Source organism: Carassius carassius, chromosome 18, assembly GCF_963082965.1.
Source record: "Carassius carassius chromosome 18, fCarCar2.1, whole genome shotgun sequence".
NCBI lineage: Eukaryota > Metazoa > Chordata > Actinopteri > Cypriniformes > Cyprinidae > Carassius > Carassius carassius.
In genome coordinates this window covers 27,022,933-27,028,383 of record NC_081772.1, presented here as the reverse complement: position 1 = coordinate 27,028,383, position 5,451 = coordinate 27,022,933, and positions in this window count along the sequence as shown.

The following is a 5,451-nucleotide window of genomic DNA, read 5'->3' as shown; positions in this document are numbered from 1 at the left end:
TTAACCACAACTTTAAGTCTTTTAAATCATTAAAAGTGTATGGTGAAATCGTCTAAAGGAATTAGGGCATAGGGTCGATAACTCTGAATAGAACATAGCCCAGGTGCGGCGCAATCAACGACGTCGACACAGCAAATTAACGACGAACTATGCTTCTAACCACAGGTTCCAACGACACAAGTTTGCGATGCAATTTGCGAATGTTTGTTTGAACTATGGTTTCGGGAAACACCAAATCGTTGAACTACGTTGATAAAGACGGAGCTTGCGACCATAGTTGGCTAACGATGCTTTCGGGAAACGCACCCCTGGCTGAGCTGCCGCCCTAGTTCGCCTATAGGCACGCGCCGGCCCTGCATGAGCCCAACATTTAGCAAGGCAGGAAAATTCTAACGGAAGGAAGACGTATATCATTGAGCTAATGCTGTTAAACAGAGAGAGAGAGAGAGAGAGAGAGAGAGAAACTAGTCTAGGGCTATTCTTAAACTTGGAGCTCATTATATTGAAGTACAAATCCAAACACCATTTTATGAATAATGAAATGTTATGAAAATTATACATTTTATTTATTCACACTGTATGGTTGAAATAATATTTTAGTTCACAAATTTAAGTTCCGTTGTTTTAAAAAATGCTTTATTATTTTTATTTGAATAATTGTAGCTTACATAAATAGGTAAAGCAAAACAAATATTCGGATTGTCCCTTATTTTTTCCCTTGTTTTCCTAAAGAATAAACACGTATTTTTTACAAGAACAAACATGATAACATATTATTAATTAATAAAAATAATTTAAGCAATTAAAACCTTTTTTTTAAACTTGAATTTAAATACTATTAAACTAACTTTAAATTCTCAAGGAGTTTATAAGTAAAAAAAAAAAGTTCTAAATGAACTTGTGTTAACAATATAATTAGAACTAACAATATAATTCGATTTTTTAAAATGAACAATTCATGTATAAAATGGGAGAGCAACCTTTATATCAGTGGTTCTCAACCTTTTTTTCCAGCGGGCCGCACTATGGTCTAAGTGCAAGTCTACGCATATAATTTACATATTACGTCAGCAATACAAACCAACCTGATTTATAATATTATAGCCTAACTATTATGATATATAATCTATCACATTCATTGAAATAAACAATTCTACTCCCCATAAATAAAACACCTGATGCTGTCGGGAGCTGACCAATTTTGTGAGATTCAGCTTGAAAGGAATAACACAAAGAAGTTGCGATTGTAACTCCTGTGTTATACTTTCCGCATGAGCAATCCGGACGCAGACACGGCCAGCGCGGACGCAGACTTCTTAAATTTATACTTCTGAATGCGCAGGCTGATGGTCCGCTCTGTAATTGCCCATAATTATTGCACATCTGACTGTCTTTATATTCTTTTACTGACGGATTGCACAGGTTCGAGTAGTAATGAGCTTCTTCACTCTGCCTGCACATGTGCAATTTTGCTTTTGAAGCCTACTGACCACGCGCACCTGTCCGCGCGGTCGTCTGCTCATGAGCCTCCGCACACACTCTCCAATGACGATAAGGATTGTTACATAGTGTATGGTGTTTCCATTTATCTGAACTTCTTCAAGTGAGTTGCGGGGCAAAAAAAAACAAACGAAAATCCAGCACTTCTCCTTCAATACTGATACTGCGACTATTCACAGTTTGTACATGTTCATTCGCTGGCATTTTTTGAATTTCTTTTTTTTCTCCCTTAAAAAACAAATGTGTCCATTCTGATGCACAATTTTACCTTAAAGGCAATTTACCTAATGGCTGTTGATGACTATTTGAATTGAATTCTGCCAAAGTGCGCACTTGTATGTGTTCGTTAAATGTTTATGCTAGTGCTCATGTCTGAAAATAATATATGAAGAAAAAAAATCACATAAAAACATTAGGATATAGCTTATATTTCATTAGTAGCATAATTTTTTTTTAATTGATGTAAACAATAAAATTTTAGAAAATGAATTTAAATAGTCCACAGCTGAGTTTTGCGGGAGGCTGATCTGCGCCAGATCGCGTGAAGTGAATCTAATGAATAAGTCATTTTCAGATGCAATGAAAAAAAAAAAAAACATGGATAACCTAGATTAGTCCCAGGCTCTGTTCTGAAGTAAAATAATTATAATTACTGTTAACCAAGAGTAACACATTTTTAACACATTTTAACGGATTAATCGCCTATTTTCATTTGCTGAATGTTTTCTTAATTTTTTATTTTTTAAACACGCTAAAAATTAAATTAAGTTTGTCAGAGGAAAAAAATATATGAGTCGTGTATAGGTTTCATTTTAACGGATCAATCACCTATTTTCGTTTGCTGCATGTTTTTTTTTTAAACACGCTAAAAAATAAATCGGAGTATGTGAGAGGAAAAAAAATAGGCTATAAGAAAATATTTTACAACAAATCCTTTAAATTTAACAAATTTATCAGAACAAAACAATAATTAAAAATATATAATTCTAATGGATAAATATAATTGCAGTATATAATAATATAGGCTTAGTAATAAAACAAACAAAAAAAAAAAAATAATGATTTAAAGCTAAGCATAAGGTAAGGTTTGGCTTTCTCAATCGGGAGAAATCAAACGTTTCCATATTTGTGATGTTGCCCATTTGAAGCTTAACTATTATTCATGAGGTAAATAGGCTGTTTGCGTTTCAGTATCGAGCAAAAAAAAAAAATCATAATTAACAATGTCAAAGTGCTCACGCCGAATGTCTGGTGAACGACTGCTGTTTCCAGTGAATATGTGCGCGAGGCACCAGCACGCTCAAACAGCTTAAACAAATAATACTTAATTTTTGGTCACACATAAGGCATAATTCAAAAATGCTGCTAGTTTGAAAAATCAAGAATAATAACAGAGTTAATACTAATTATTGCTAAATGCTGGACCGTTCCCATTTCGCTCTGCATATGGAACCTGAAGATTTTTTTAAACCAAGAATGAACCGAAATGAAAATGAAATTAAAACATTTAGCTTATATATATATATATATATATATATATATATATATATATATATATATAGGCCTTATATTTATTTACTGTTTAATAAAAATAGCATGCATATGATCCTTTGTGTTAAGGTCTTCTTTTAATTTTTGTTTAGTAGACTGTAGCCTAAGACTATCCTACATTTTAAAAATTAACAAATTGTAAAAAAAATTATTATTATTTTTTTTTTAAATGTTACAATGTTATATCATAATGTTATTGTTGTTTTACTTCCTTCTTTTATCTCATTTTACAATTACATTCATTTCACAATCCGTCCCTTTGCGCCACCTGGCGGTAGTTTCGCGAATGATTTTAACACGCGACTGAATTACCGCGGTGGTACGCGCGGCTGTAAGCCCCAGATAGGATGGCCACCTACTGTATCTATCTATCTATCTATCTTCAAACCTTTTCTATCTATCTATCTATCTTCAAACCTTATCTATCTATCTATGCTACAATCAGTAAATCATACTTGAACATGGTAAATCGTGGTATACTATAGTAAATCATGGTAAACTATGGTAAATCGTGGTAAATCATGGTAAACTATGCTAAATCATGCTAGAATCAGTAAATCATACTTGAACATGGTAAATCGTGGTATACTATAGTGGTAAATCATGGTAAACTATGGTAAATCATGGTAATCTATGATAAATCATGCTAGAATCAGTAAATCATACTTGAACATGGTAAATCATGGTATACTATAGTAAATCATGGTAAACTATGGTAAATCGTGGTAAATCATGGTAAACTATGGTAAATCATGGTAAACTATGAGAAATCATGCTAGAATCAGTAAATCATACTTGAACATGGTAAATCATGTTATACTATAGTAAATCATGGTAAACTATGGTAAATCGTGGTAAAAATGGTAAACTATGGTAAATCATGGTAAACTATGGTAAATCATGCTAGAATCAGTAAATCATACTTGAACATGGTAAATCATGGTATACTCTAGTAAATCATGGTAAACTATGGTAAATCGTGGTAAATCATGGTAAACTATGGTAAATCATGTAAACTATGATAAATCATGCTAGAATCAGTAAATCATACTTGAACATGGTAAATCATGGTATACTACAGTAAATCATGGTAAACTATGGTAAATCGTGGTAAAAATGGTAAACTATGGTAAATCATGGTAAACTATGGTAAATCATGCTAGAATCAGTAAATCATACTTGAACATGGTAAATCATGGTATACTCTAGTAAATCATGGTAAACTATGGTAAATTGTGGTAAATCATGGTAAACTATGGTAAATCATGGTAAACCATGCTAGCAACATGGTAAAAAAAATTCTAGCATCATGCTAGCAACATGATAATCATGCTAGCATGGTAAACTATGGTAAATCATGGTAAACTATGGTAAATCGTGCTAGTCATGCTAGAAACATGCTAATCATGCTACCGACATGCTAGTAACTTGCTATTCATGCTAGCGACATGGCTAGTCACTTGCTAATTATGCTAGCAACATGCTAATCATGCTAAAACATGCTAGTCACATGCTAATTATGCTAGAAACATGCAAATCGTGCTAGCAACATGTTAGTCGGATGCTTATCATGCTAGCAACATGGCTAGTCATTTGCTAATCATGCTAGCAACATGGCTAGTCATTTGCTAATTATGCTAGATACCTTGCTAATCATGCTAAGTACATGCTACTCACTTGCTAATCATGCTAGCAACATGCTAGAAACTTTGCTAATCATGCTAATGACATGGTAGTCACTTGCTTGTAATGCTAGGAATATGTTAATCACTGTCTTTTTTAAACTTAAACTTTTAAATCTTTTTAAACTTTTTAAACTTTTCACATTTTCAAACTTTCTGGTCAGGCTTTCTCAAGCCAACTTAAAGCTTGTCTTGACAAACTTTTTTATCTAGTCTTATTAAGTTGGCTTGAGAAAGCCAACTTACTGAAATCCTATTTAAACTTATTAAGTTGGCTTGAGAAAGCCAACTTACTGAAATCCTATTTAAACTTATTAAGTTGGCTTGAGAAAGCCAACTTACTGATATGCTATTTAAACTTCTTATTATGTTGGCTTGGCAAAGCCAACATACTGTTATGCTATTTAAACTTCTCCTTCTTATTATTTTTCTGAGACTAAAAATTCCAAACGTATCTCCTTCCTAGGGCTTTAAAGCCACAAGCCCCAAACTCGGCAGACACCTGCGGGATAGAGCGGTGCTTGTTGCTATATCTTTTCAGACTGATCAGACTTAAAGTTTTTTTTTAAAAATTTTTTAATGTAAAAATACATTACCCATAGACTTACATTGTCTGAGAAAAATTGCGCCCCTACAGTTGCAATACCCGTTCTAAGGTTTAATTTCACTTTTAAATCGGTCAAAAATACCAGAAATAATAAAATTTTCCTCAAACTGA